Source organism: Condylostylus longicornis, unplaced genomic scaffold (genome assembly GCF_029603195.1).
Source record: "Condylostylus longicornis isolate FDR11 unplaced genomic scaffold, ASM2960319v2 ptg000135l, whole genome shotgun sequence".
Taxonomy (NCBI): Eukaryota; Metazoa; Arthropoda; class Insecta; order Diptera; family Dolichopodidae; genus Condylostylus; species Condylostylus longicornis.
In genome coordinates this window covers 5588870-5604241 of record NW_026578103.1, presented here as the reverse complement: position 1 = coordinate 5604241, position 15372 = coordinate 5588870, and the positions used below count along the sequence as shown (strand labels likewise).

General features: G+C 25.1%; 1 long non-coding RNA gene across 2 annotated transcripts in view; it reads right to left on the bottom strand.

The window, feature by feature from the left end:
• Positions 1 to 15372, bottom strand: part of LOC129615254 (uncharacterized) — a 74363-nt gene that overhangs the window by 45897 nt on the left and 13094 nt on the right. For both annotated transcript variants that reach the window (XR_008697443.1, XR_008697442.1), the window contains exon 2: positions 7690 to 9624. This is a non-coding gene — a long non-coding RNA (uncharacterized LOC129615254). The remainder of the gene's footprint in view (positions 1 to 7689; positions 9625 to 15372) is intronic.

Here is a 15372-nt window from a genome sequence, read left to right as displayed (position 1 = left end):
TTATATTCTTTACGTCCATTAATTGTGTGTTTATATTTTTTATTATATTTTTATTTACTTTTATGCTAAAGTTGATTTGGAAGTCAAAAAATGGTTATTTTTTCTGATTTTAAGTTTTTTTTTGTTTCCCTTTTGCTAAACATAATTTTTATACCCTGCACCTTCTTAAAGGGTATATTCACTTTAGTATACGAAAGTGAAGGGTATTCCTTTTTCCTTTGAAGTTTGTACCCACTTAAAGGAGTCCTCTCCGGTATTGACATGTATATACATATATTTTTGCTCAGCGGTAGACATGTCCGTCCGTCCGATCGCACGATTCGGACAACGGTTCCAGTAGCTGTCATATTCCTAAAGTTAAACAAATACTTTACATATTTACATTAAAAAATTAAATAACAAAATTTCGTATTGCACGGAGCAATACGAAATTTTGTTCTCGTCCTGTACGACATATTTTTCAGTAGGATCGTCTTATGGTGATATTTATATTATAATGCATATATGTTTGTACTATATTATACATTTATACATGTAGTACAAATATAATACAACAAATTAATCACAACACATTAATAAACCTAGTATTCATATTCTGTATAAGAATACTATATGTTAATAATTTAAATAAAAATAAATAATAAAATACGATATCATAAAAATATATTTATATTATAATATGTATGTCACATTATGTAGGAACATTATAAAAGGATATTGCATATGTGTAAGTATGTATTATTGTGTACACTCTTCATTTTCGTTTTCAATATGAAACATATGAAAGCTTTTAAACTCCTTTAATTAGCAATAAAAAAGTCATATATTATGTAATAATATTTACACATAAAACCCCGCATACACGAATGGATTTCTTTTCTACATATGAATAAATACACTATACTGGCTCGTATGAAAGATTGAAATAATATTATAATAAATTGAATTTAATTAAATAAGAAATGTATAATTGCATACATGCTGCATAATTTATATATATAAGTCATACACATTATAAATGTACACTATGTTTGCATTACCCATTATGTATTAACACACACGATACAACATTTAAGTAATTTGCTCATTTCAGTTTACAAGATCGGAATAGCGCATACTTTTTCTCCCCTTAACAACAGAGTAGAGCAAATTTTAAGATTCGATAGAAAAAATTATTTCAAAAAATAAAATATACTATACGAACCATATTCAACATTATTTTTTAAAAAATTAATTTGAAAATTTTTAGACAAGAAAAACACAGTTACTTTACTCGAACAGTATTTTATGCATTACTTCAAGTTTGAACCACTTCTGGTTCAAATTTGTTCTGGTGTCACTGGAATAACTCTTTCTGGGATATTGGCACAATAACGAATTCCAAGGCAGAATTATAAATTACTTTCTCTAGACAAACTATTCAGTAATTGAATTATAAAAGTAGCTCAAAAAATTGGAGGTAGACGTAGTGGAATTTTATTTTAGTTTTGAAATATTTTATTTCTTTTGTAAACCTTTTCTCGCTTTGTACGTATGTTTGTGTATATAAATTTTAAAGAAGTTTGTTATTTAGGCTCTATTCCCTTTGAAATGCTACAATAACCTTTAAAATTTTAATAAGGTTAATAATAAAATAAAAATAAGGCATACTTTAGAATCTGAAAAGTACAAAGATAGTCATATAGTTTTTATTTTAAAAGATAATACCATTTTCAATATTAATTCAGTAAATTAAAATAACAATATTGGCTATCTGTCGTAGTACACCTACCATAATTAAGTTTTAGCTTCATATATGTTCAAGATTTTACAACAACATTAATGTCGAAAAATCATACTTTTAAAAAATACGAATATCCTTTTAAATGTGCATTTCACATTCCAAGAAAATTTAAGAATTATTCAAAATGGACAATTAAGTTATTATTGATTTTTTCTCTTTGTATAATTTTATTTTAGTAATAAAAAATATTATTTGTAGTGTATAAACAGCACATGTAAATTACGCATAATCTCTTTAAATTTATTTAAATTTTAATTTTTGTACGAATTGCATGAATCCGAAATACAAGTAGTTAGTGTACATACAACATTTTAAAGCTCATTTTCGAATGTTTTCAATTCGATAATTTGCAAAACATTCTTAAATAATTGAAAGTGGTATCCATTCAAAAAGTCTATAAACAAACGCAATTTTTCTTATCTAAACAACTTATTACATACTCTGACCATAATATTATCTGATACCCGTTTATATTGTTTTACAAGGCTCTATCCCTGAAATCTTAAACGGAATATTAATGCATAATTCTGAATAGTATCCCTGACCCACGTTGTAATGAAAGTAATTTATGCATTCTAACAAGATCCAAATTGCTACGAAAATTTTTTAACAGCGAATGTGAATTTTGACTATACTTCAAGATTTTTTTAGTTATAAAAAAATCTTGAAGTTTAGTTTTTTGATCAGGCCAAACAAATCTACCTAGCATTTTCGAGTCAGATTTAACGATCGAGAGCTAATCGATATTATGTTTTCGAAATATTTAGTAAAAAAAAATTTTTTCATTTAACATTCAGTAAATTTTCTGTTTCAAGTGTAAGTTACAATATTATAAAATTAAAATAATACGCCACACTTAAATATGTTGAAAAACTTTTTTCACCGTTTTTTGGGTATCGAAAAATGTCAAATGTTTAAAATAAATAAATAAAAAAAAATCTGAAGAAAATTAACGAATAATAATAAACCACTCGCCTGTAGTTTTACAAATGAAAATGCGATTAATCGAACAACAAAAACATCAGCCATTTTCAAATTTTTTCAAAGGACTGCCGAATAGTACTTACAATAGTACTATTGTAAGTACTATTCGGTACACAATATAAGTAAACATGCGTAAGTATGGTATTAAGGAAGTTTAAAAGTTTATCAACATGTTGTTCATTTAAACTAAACACGACAAATAAAAATTTAAAATTCAATTAATTTTTTCATTAGAAATTTTTTTGTTTAAAAAAAATCCCGGCCATAATAACAATTTCGCGATCCTATTTTATCCCACTTAATCAAAATGAATAACTCTTAACGATCATTATTATTAATAGCATTGAAAATAAAAAGCGAAACCGCTGTAAGGCAATTTTCTTTAAACAAATTAATTATTTTATTTTCATTTTTCTTATTGCTTTCTTTTTTCTAATTTGTTTTTTTTTTGTTATTTTTTATGTCACTTTAAAATTTTATTTCGCTAAAGTACATAACAATAGAAATTAATCGCCTAAAACAATTATAAACGTAATATATCGCGTCTCATTGTTTGGGTATGACAAACCATAGTAAACACACACATTCAACACAAAGTTTATCATTTATTAAAAATTTAACAACAAAAGTAAAAAAAGAATGATGTGGTCAGCACATACCCGAACACGTTATGTATACATACATAAATATTATATTTTCTGAAAGATTATTTTAAAATATTCGAATAAATTTTCTATTCTACTAACTCCATTCGAATAATTCAATCATTCAAATGACTGAGTTGTTGTATAACATCGAGAAAACATTAATAATTCAAGAAAATTGACAAGCTTTGTATAAAAATTATCTTTCTGCATTCCTCTTTCGAATTGTCAAAATTTCGAAGCAACCATTAGTACATCTTTTTTGCCTGCCAAAAAAACAAGCGAAAAAGTGGAATTGACAATACGATGTTTATTTTTCAAAAGGCCAAATTTCTCTAGATTACTGCTAAAAATTTTTTGCTTCATTCTTTTAACAATCATTGACAATATAAAAAATTTCGAAATATTTGTGTAATACATAAGAAGTCTAATCTCAATCTCTATGATCGATTAGATTGTTTGGACATATTTTACCCAAAATTCGATTACTTCACCGCATCTCTAAAATGAACTTTAGAGATGAACAAAAGTGGCATCTCACGAAAAATTATTTCTGAATATGATTTAGTAGATAATTAAAAATCAATTTTTCCTTTGAAAACTTGACATATAAACTATAACAATACCTTCCCTTATGCGTACAATACAGTCGACAAAAAAAGAAAGACGTGAGGAACAGGAAAATTACAACCAATAAACGAAAATAAGGATATTTTACATAAGAACAATTTCAATATGTTTAGAGAATTTTCATTGTTTTTCTTTCCTTTAAAAAAATTCATTTCGTATAATAAGTCTTTAAATGATGAAAAACATTATTTAAAGTGTTATTTGACAGGATATGGAGGCCACAATTTTTATTCTTTGTAAGTATGTGTATGCAGAGGAATGTGAATAAAAAATAAATTCTCTTTCTTTGGCACACAGAACAGAAGAACAAAAACACAACAAAAATAAATAAAGCAAAATGAGTAAGAATAAAAATAACACAATCATATAACAAACAAAAGGAAAAAAGGTCCTTAAAGGTTCTTAAGTGTTTTACAGTATAAAAATAATAAAAACAAGAAGAAGAAGAGAAGAACAAATAATTTTATGGTGATACAGTAACCTGCAGCATTTTCAAGTCGTAAAACATTTTGTTTTTTTTTTTTTTGTTTCGTTGTCTTTTATTGTTTCGCACAAGGAATTGAGAGGATTATAAAAATTAATAAAAATGTTAAGTATGACGGTAATTTGAATTTTTTTTCTCTAGTTTTTTTTGTTCGTTTATGTGTAATATAACAAAAAAAATTACAATAACAAAATATGGAGAAAAAAAAAGTTTAATGATGTTTGTTGGCTAAAACAAGAGAAAAAAAGGATAAAGGAATTAAAAAATAAAATGTTTTTTTATATTAAAAAATTTTATTTTTGTATTATGTAAGTATATATATATATATAAACTCTGATCCCTGCACTCCTGCTACAGCAAAATAAGTGTTGTATTAGCGGAGCTCATTACAATCTCTACGAAAAAATTTGATTAAAATGTGCTTGCAAGTAATTTTTAATTTTAGAGAAAACATAAGTATTAAAATTTTAGTAGCTGTTTAAAGAACAAGCCCTTACAACACAATTTATTACTGTGAAATAGTTTGATAGTCTCAGTACAGCCACCTTAGATAGTGTCATTATAAACAATTTTGATTAAGCTTTTGACATTCTTATCTTATTTACTTGAATAAAATATTTTTTAATGACTCTTTATGATTAATGAATGAATACGTATGTCGGATTATAGGAGTATATTATGTAAAGGGCAAACAATTTCTAATAAGAAAATATTGAAAATTATTTGATTAAATACGACAAGTCGTGTGTTCAATAAGATTACTTTAATAAGGGTTTAATAAAATTACTTTTCAAGTTGACTTTTATTAGAAAGGGTTTTGAAACTTAAATACCAATAAGCATTTCTAATTATCTTTCACACACAAACAAATTAAGATTGAAAATCTCTTAAATAATGTACAGGTATGCATACCTTGTTTTTTTGCCTTATCTCCAAAGCTAAAAAAATTTTTCATATTTGATCCACATAGCAATATATAAAATCACGCACTAACTTAGCACAATGAGTTTGTATATATATACTCAATACCTAGGAAAATATCTATTTTATGTACTGATTTTTATATACAAAATTTTAATACATAAAAAATCAATTCAATCAAACAATATTTCTATTGTATTTATGTGAACACACACTACACATAACTGAAATATTGTGTCTTGAGATCTTTATAGTACAAATCATACAATATAATATTAGAGTGCGTCATTGAATTGTTGAATATTTTATTTGAAAATATCTTTGAATAATTTATTTTTAGTTACCAGACAATTTAAAAGCGTATGTTCGTCTTCGTGATTTTTACCGGAAAATCATTTATTATGATTTTATTGATTGACTATAAAGCGATTTATTTATATAGAATTTTTTGAGAAAAAAATATTTTTAAAGAATATTGTTCTGTTCTTATTGCTTTCTATACAATACATATTATACATACTATGGAAATCGGGTTTTTGTTTTCAGCCATATGAAAGTATAGAGCAATATATTAGTAAACAATATTCTCGTCTTATATCTCATTATATAATTATATACTTTATAATATATATATAATAGAATAAATTTTAGAAACATTATTTTACCATGAAGTAATAAGTTGATGATGGGTGCATGAAGCTAAAATTTTTGAAATTTTGGTTTCTTTGAAACCGTTTTACTCATTTCGATTTGGTAAGTCAAATAAATATTAATGTATGAAATTCACCAAAATTGCAGTTTTATCAAAATTTAAAAAAATAACTCCACAATTCTCATAGGAAAACGCACTTCGTAAAGTAATGAAATAATTTTGTAAATTTTTTTTGGAACACCACACCCCCCGAGAATTTTTCTAAAAATTTTCATTGTGTTTTGCCTTAAAGGCATCGCCAAATTCGGTTAGAGTCGGAAAAAAGCGACACGATCGATTATTGTCTTTAACGCAGCTATATTTGTACAATTTTTCAATAGATAACAAGAGCATTCCTAACAGATTCCTCAACCCCTTAGTTTATAATAATATCCCAATTATTTAAAGAACTCCCTTTATTTAAAGAATTATAAAAAAGTGTTTTTTTTTTCGACATTCAAGTGTAAATTTCATTCTTGTTAACTTCCTTACATAATTACTCGTAAAATTGACCCTTCCTCACATTATTTTATAAATATTGATAAGAGTACAAGAATGTTTACCTGAACAATTTTAAAGTTTCGAAACTTTTATTTTTACTCTTTAATTAGTCATGTATTTATTCATACACCTTTTTTAAATCAGTTACAGAATTTGTAAAAGTAAAATATCAACTGATAATTTATTCATAAAAGTTAAAGAAAAAAAAAGTTTATTAAAATCAAATTTAAAATTTATAAAATAAAATATTTTAAAAATATTTTTGATTTCCCTCATATAATAAGTTTTATAAAATTTTTTATAGAACTAAAATAAAGGATTAATTTTAGAGTTTAAGAATGCAAAAATAACAACACCTTGTTAATTGAGTTGTTCTTATAAATTTCAAACTTTTTAAAAGGGTTTTCTTTACAGGATTTTCTACATAAGTATTGGAGTTGGGATTCCTTACACGTGTACTAAAATACAAATATAACTATAAAGTATCGACAACAAAGTGTAGGTTATTTATGTTTATTATCAATTTCCTATTAGAACAAATATGTTTCAATCAAATCAGGAAATCGGAAAGTTATTCAGTTTATTCCAAAATTTTTTCCAAAATTCGAGTATTTTGAAGAGTTTTCGCAAAATCTATTTTAAACAAATTTATCATCAGATTTCATTAATTCCCGTGATCAGTCTGAATAATGTATGATCAAACTGAATAATGCATACTTATAACTAAAATTGTATTGCTTTGTGAAAATGTACGCAAATGAACGGAAATTTAAAATTACATATTAAATTTATAAAATCATTTAAGCAATTTAAATGTACACCGTAATGGGGTACAGGAGAAATTCACAAGGTTAGCATCGTTTCTACAAATTTTTCAACATCAATATCATGTCTTACATCTTTGCGTCTTTCCATTTTCTTAGGTATGTAAATATTTAGATAACAAGCAAGTAAAGACCAAAGTATTTCGAAATAACAACTTAATAAATTTTGCATTTTAGATTTTAATATTATATTGAATTTTATCAAAAAAAATTATCAAATAACTTACCTATTAAAAATAAAAGTACAAGTTTTAGGATATGCCAAGATATTTTAATTTTATCCATAATTCGATAATTCTTTACTCTAATCCGGTCTGCTTTTTGTTCCTTTTGTCTCGTTATTTTTCCACTTTTGTCCTTTTTTTTCTTTGTTATTTTATCCTTTTTTTTTGTAATTTATGAATGCGTGTGTGTCTGTTTTTTGATATGTTTTCGGAATTATTCCTTTATTAAATTTCTTTATTACTTTTTCTTTTAATTTTTGTTTTCTTTGATTTACTTGTCTATTTTGGTTAAATTTTTTCCCGATTTAAAAAATTTCCCAATACTTTTATTTTGTAGTTTTTATTTAGAATTTTTTTTTTTGGTTAAAATTTTTATTTGATTTTTACAATTCGTTTCAAATTTTTTTTTCTTTTATTTTCCATTTTCTTTATTTTTTATTTAACATACAAAAGCGATTTATATTGAATATTTCTTTTTCTTTTTTCTTTATATCATCCTTTAAAGGATTCATGTATGTAGGTACATTTTTTTTTTTCGTCTCTTAATTTCTTGTACGGATTCTTTTATATTTCTTATTTTCGGAATATCCGATTTCTGTTTGATTTAATAAAAAAAGGAATCAAGAGAAAAAATCGAGGATAAAATCAAAAATAAAGAAAAAGAAATAAGAATAAAATTGAAATAAAAATTGTAAGACTAAAGTAAATGTGAAAGGGAAAAAGTAGAAAAGGAAAGGTACTTTAACCTTTTTTTTTTGATATGTTTTGTGTATTTGTGTTTTTAAATTTTATTTTTTATTTTACTTGTTTCTTAAGATTTTTTAAGTCAGCTTTAAAGGAATCACAAAATAATCCTTTCGTCTGTCCTTTTGAACTCGCAATGCACAGTATTTTTATTGTATAGTTTTTTTTTTGTGTTTCGCATATATTCGTGTAGGTATTAACTTTTAGGCTTTCTGTAATTTTATTGTATACATTTATGTAGCATACAATTAGACCTTATAATTCTGTGTAATATCGTGTTTATATTATAATTATGATATTTTTTTCGATATGAATTTTAGCGAACATAAAATGGTATTGGTTTCTGTTTTTTCGATACCAAATTTTTCTTTTTTTTGGGTTTTATGTTCTTTTTTTCTCTAGAATATTTTCAAAAGAAAATTTTATGTGTTATGCATACACCTATAAGCTTTTCTTTTATGTATGTATGCATATATTTTTATATAGTAGGTGTATGTTTATTTCAGTAATAAAAGGGTATTTTTTTTTTGGGAAATTTTCAAAATAAATTTATTTGCTTATAATTTAAATTTTTTTATAATATTCAATATGTATGAATGGATATGCACAGGATTATATAATTACTGAAAAAAAAAATATTTCAATTTCTATTACACTAAAATTTTTATTAATTTTATATTGAATTAAGAGTTTTCTATAATATTTTCACTATATAAAAGTTAAGTATTTCATTCAACAACACTAAGTATTTGCGGGTATATTGTTACCATATATCCATAAGCTTCATGTTAAAAATGCAGATTCATCAATAATTTGTCCTCTTTAATCATTCATACACTAAAAATATGATTTTACAATTTCTTTAAAATTATATAATAAAAAAAATATTATATGTGCTTTATTTTTGATTATTTTTCAAAATTTCAGATATGTTATTTAGAGACATTTTATGTCTGTTTAATTATTTTAATTTTAATTGCATATTATACAACCGGATTGCGAATTAAACAATTATTTTTTATAAATATGTTTCTAAAATTGAATATCATTAATAAAAAGTTTAAAATTTTTTTATTATTTTGAAAATAAAAATTTTTAAAATTCTCCATTTTTGTTCTTTTTTCCTCTTTCTCTTATTTTACACTACTTTTTTATTAAGTTTCTATATTTTTGACTTCCATTTGAATATTAAACCTATAGAAAATATAAAATAATAATTGTAAATTTAAGAATAATTTTTTTTATTATTACAAAAAATATTTTAATATTTTGTTAATTATATACCAAAAATTAAACTTATTTCTTTAAATTTCTCATATCCTTAAAATCATATAAAGACTGTAAATAAATCAAATGATTTTTATTCCCTATATTAGCCAGTTTTGTTATTTAGCCAAAAAAGGCTACTATAAAGAACAAAACTTATGTTATTTACAATTCCAGTTTTTCAAATTTCAACAGAATTTTTGTGAAATTTCTTTTATTAAGACCGGCTAGTATAGGTATTCAATATACAAAGAGTATATAATTATGTGCAGTTCGATTTCGTTTATTACCACACAAAATTTTGAGCAATATACCAAATATTTTTTCTTACTTGAATTGAGTGCATTGGGAAAACCTTCAGTTGACTTTTTGCAGAGAGATTTAATATAAAGTATAATTTTAATAATGAACTGATCAGAGTTTGAACCCAAAGCCCTTCTTTTAAAGGAATGGTTCCATAACCACTGCACCACTGGTCTAATTGTATACTAAATATAGTGCAGTTTAAATGTATATCGAATTTCAATATTTTCATATTTTTAAAATTAAAATTTTAGTTCTTGATTTTCTATTATTTTAAGCACTTTTCCAAAAAATTTTTAAAAAAAAGTGCTTATTAATTTCACTCTGTCCGACCGTCCATCCGTCAGATCTTCCATTCGACTGTCCGTTTGTTCGTCCGCCCATCCGTAGGTGCGCCCGTCCGTGTATCTCTTTATAAAACTTCTAAACCTTTGGAAATAGAAAGCCGGAATTTCATACGCACATAGATCTCTAAAAATTCTTTTCTAAATATCCGTAAAAAAAAATTTTTACCTAACTCCCCCCTCTAAAAGTTATACCCCCTCAAAAAACTTAAAAAACATGCCAAGGCTTCTTTTTTTGCGGCATATCATTTTTAAACTTTAAAACAACAAAATGGTCGTTAAATTTTTTACTATCTAAAATCAGTTTTTTGCAAATTTTTGATACTGTGTTTCTTCTAGACCGCAGTTAGTAGGAGCCTGAAATTCTAAATTTATGCAATGTTTGAAAAACATTCGCATATGATTATAAATAATTTTAATAATGAGTGCACAGCTAGACTGTTTTCAAAAGCACTATTCTCATTTGCTAAAGATAAAAGTGCTGCATTACAAACCATTTGTTTGACTCAACTTTTTAATTTAATATTAATTATGACTACGATTAGGATCTCATGACTTAATGTATAAGGAGAGCAGAGAAACCGCTCCACTAAAATTAAAATTATAAAATGCCAAGAAGCTACAGATTAATGCTGTTTGCTTTTGAATTACAGCTGATTTGTGCAGCTGATCGGAAAATTCGTGCTTTCTATTCAAATTTTCTAAATCATATATCCAATCTTTTGAGATTTTCAAAGAACCATTAAGTGAAATTAAGTGTATATATAGTACAGCTATATCAGACAAATATATTTAAAACTTTAATAAATAAAGTGGTAGATTGTCTCCATTTATTTTTTGTATAATTTATTACGAATGAACACATATAACATATACATATAACAGTCTACACATAATATTGATATTAACATCATTTAATATAATTATTATAGGTTGGCTAGAAAGAACACGTGTATTGTGCGGTTGTATGTTAACATATAAACGTGCGATTGAAAATATAAAATTTAGGTTATAATTTTTGTTTATATGTACACATAAGTTTAAAAATAGAAAAAGAGTTTGAGAGAAACTATGCAGGTATGTTCACCACTTGAATATGGCCAAAAATTTATTTATAAATTTTTGGTCATGTGGTTAATATTATGGAATATCAAATTGTACAAGTAACAACTGACGTGAAATACACTAAAAGTACTTAACTGTAGTTATTTTTCGGTGTTTGTTTGGTTTTTATCTTCTTAAGGATTTCTACTTTGTGTACCAACTAAGTGGGTTTATTTAGGTTTAGGTTTATTTGATAAACACTTATATGATGCGTATAATAATATAATGTGATACATATTTATACACGAGTACCTTTTTTCTTCACCTCTTTTCTTAACCTCAAATATATTTAGCTTTGTACATAATTTCTTTTTTGGCAAAATGCTCTCTCCAACTCTTTATAAATATTTTTCGTAAAATTATTTTACATTTTTAGCACTTTTCCAAAAAATTTTTGAAAAAAAGTGCTTATTAGTTTCACTCTGTCCGTCCGTCCGTCCGTCCGTCCGTCCGTCTGTCCGTGTGTCTGTTTACAAAACTTCTACATTCTTAAAGATAGAAAGCTGAAATTTAATACGTACATAGATCTTTACTAGAAACTTATTTTCGTAGAACAAAATTTTTACCTATCTCCCCCCCTCTAGAAGTTATACCCCCCCAAAGCACTAAAAATGGCCTATTTTAACTATTTGTTGCAATGAAACCATAAGCATTTTTGAAATTTTGCAAACGCAGAAAGGCAGTGGGTTGCTTCGCCTACCGCGGTGTACTATAGTTAAACTTTAGAAAAACAAAATGGCCGTTCAAATTTAAAGTTATCTAAAGTCCTTTTTTTCCAAATTTTTGATGTCGTTTTTCTTCTAGACCCCAGCCTGTAGAAGCTTGAAATTTTAGGGGCTTTTAGAAATTAATAAGTAGTTCATTTCGTTAGAAGAAAATTTTTTTCCATCTCCACCCCCTCTCAAGTTATGACTTCTTGAAATTTGTAAAATTTTTAGAAATTAATAAGTAGTTCATTTCGTTAGAAGAAAATTTTTTTCCATCTCCACCCCCTCTCAAGTTATGACTTCTTGAAATTTGTAAAATTTGCATTTTTGACACCTTATATTTCTGAAACCGCAAGTTTTTTCAAAATTTCTATAAACGCAAAAAGTTAACGGTAAATTCCATGACATTAAAAAATATAATTATTTTTCTTAACTCACACAATTAACCCTTAAAATCGAGCATTATGTTAACTCCTTTTTATATTAAATTTTGCTTTATTTCAAAGACTGCATAAATGGTTCATCCTGAACATATGCAATTCTACGTAGAACGAGTTTCGTATATGAATGAAAATAAATTTAGTAGTGTGGTGGATATACATAGACTGTTTTTAAAAGCAGAATTTTCACTTGTTGAAGGGAAAAGTGCTACAATACAAACCATTGGTTTGACCCAACTTTATTTTTTGAAAATTTGAACAAATTCCTTAAATATAAGACTTAACTATATAAAAAATATCTATATAATAATTTCTGGAATTGGAACTAAAAAAAGAAACATTTTTGTATATAAAAGCCGACGAATGAAATAAGCAGCAGCATATTTTGAGAAAAAAAAACAATTTTACAAATGATTAATGGCAAATGTATAGAAATTTAGTAAACGTATAGATACACCCACCCATGCACGTTCAGAGATACGATGCTATTTCTAAACCACGCTGAATCCGGGCGATATTTTTTTTATATAGTTGACATTATATCAAATATACATATATATGTTATATATATACATACATATATATCAATATCAGATTTATATTATAAGAGTACTTATTATAAGAGTTCTCAAACCGAAATTGGACTGACGACTCATCCACTTTCAAAAATTAATTTAACAATAAAATGTCTACCTCAGAAAGAAAAGGAGCAGACTTTAAATTAATATTCACAGTAAACTGAGTCAACTTAAAATAAGCTGAGTCAACTGTTAATTTTATCGAAAATTATATTTAAAAAGTATACAATTAAATTTTGAATTTTATAAGAATTTGGAAAGAGAAAGAATAGGTGAAGGAAACGAAAAAAAAATAATTTTCTGTTTTGTTTCTTATTTCTCTTACTCTCTTACATGTATGCCTTTTTGAATTTTCTTTACCTTTTTAAAATACATATAGGGCAGGCTGGGTTGGCTATAATAGGAGAGAAGCGAGAAATTGATTTGTTTTGTACACGTTAATGCAAATGTTATTAAATTTTTCTTTGTTCTTTTCGTTTTTCTTGTTTTTATTATTTTTATTATAATGTTTCCTTGAAAAATTTTCCTTTTCCTTTTTATTTTATTTTTTGTTCTTTGTTCTATATTTTGTTCCTTTGTTTTATTTTAGTCATTGTTTTAATATCGCGTAGCATTGAAATTATTTTACATATATTTTATTTGTCTTTAATATCGATTTATTTAATTTAAAGTCTAATCGAATAAAAAATTTAAATATATGAGTAATGCTATACGCCTATACCACAGTTAAAATTTTGCCTGATTCTTAAAAAAAATATACGAGTATTGAATAACGTAACGAAAACAAAAACAAACGTCTTTAGCGTTGTTATTAAAAACAAAAATTATACTAGATCTATTATTAAGAAATCGTCCCCGCACATAGAAACTAACTTTCATGATTACGTTTAAATTTTTTTGTTGAGTGTATTAATAAATGACTGTTCTAATAATTTTATTAGCAGAAATTAGCAACATTTCTGAGAAAGAGAAAAATTATAAAAATAAATTCTTGCAAAATAAAACGTTCAATAACGTGTGCCCACACCCAAACTCTCAAAATTTCAGACTTCTACTGCTCTACCGCCGAATAAAAAATAATGCAAATTTAAAAAAAATTTTTCAATGTCAGAGTTTATTCAGACGTCTATTTTGCCATAACTAGTTTTTTTTTTCAATGTGCGAAGCAAAAGGTTATTTCTTGTGCCGAAGTGCGAAGTAAAAGAGTATGTATTGCATTTTTAAGAAATTGATGGTTTTGAACTTTTAAGAAAATAGTGCGTTATATTTCCCTTTTCTTTAAAATTGCATTTCTCTTTCTTTAAGTTTATTGATGGGCGGACAAATTTAACGAGTAAAAATATTTTAATCAAATCAAAGCTAAATCTTTATTGATAAGCAAAAGTTCTAAAATTAAAGCCAGTCGTGGACGCTGTTTAAATTTACTAACCTATTTAACCCTAAACTTGAAAATGGAAAACATAGGTTAATTATAATTTGATTTTAAACTCAATTAATTAATTAAATTTTAGAAATTAAGATCTCACAAATATTAAAAATGACTGGAAATCAATTTAAAACCGATTTATGTACCAAAATATGAAAAATCACCTTATGTTTGATCAAACACTTTCGAATATTCGAATTTTTCCGAAAGCTAAAAGAAAAACTAAGCGTTTTTTTTTTTCGAAATTTCTTGGTGGTATTTAAGCCAATTAAATTGGAACTCACAAAAGTTCAAAGTAAAACTTTTAATAGAAAACGATTGGAATATAAAAAATTTTTCGAAATGACTTACATACATACTTTATTTACTTAAATTTCAAATGAAAAAAATTTAAGAATAATAAAATTTTTAGCTTAGCACTTTCTTTCAAGTTTATATAAAATTTCTTTGTATAAAAAATATTTCGAAGAATTTGTACATATGTATGTATGTATAAATCAAATTTATGGGAATATATTGTAATGTAAAGTATATTTTTAAATATTATTATGTTATACATACATATATTACTTATTTTTCGGTATTATTCTTAAAATGGAAAAACAAAAGAAAATGAAAAATTTACAAATTTTCTCCGATTATAGACATTGTGGAATTGAATTTTCTTCTGTTTTTGATTTTTCTTTTTTTTTTCGTTTTCAATACTTTTTCTTATTTTCTAGATATATTATGTAAACTGGAATTTTAGGTCTTATGAATGTTTGACAAATAACG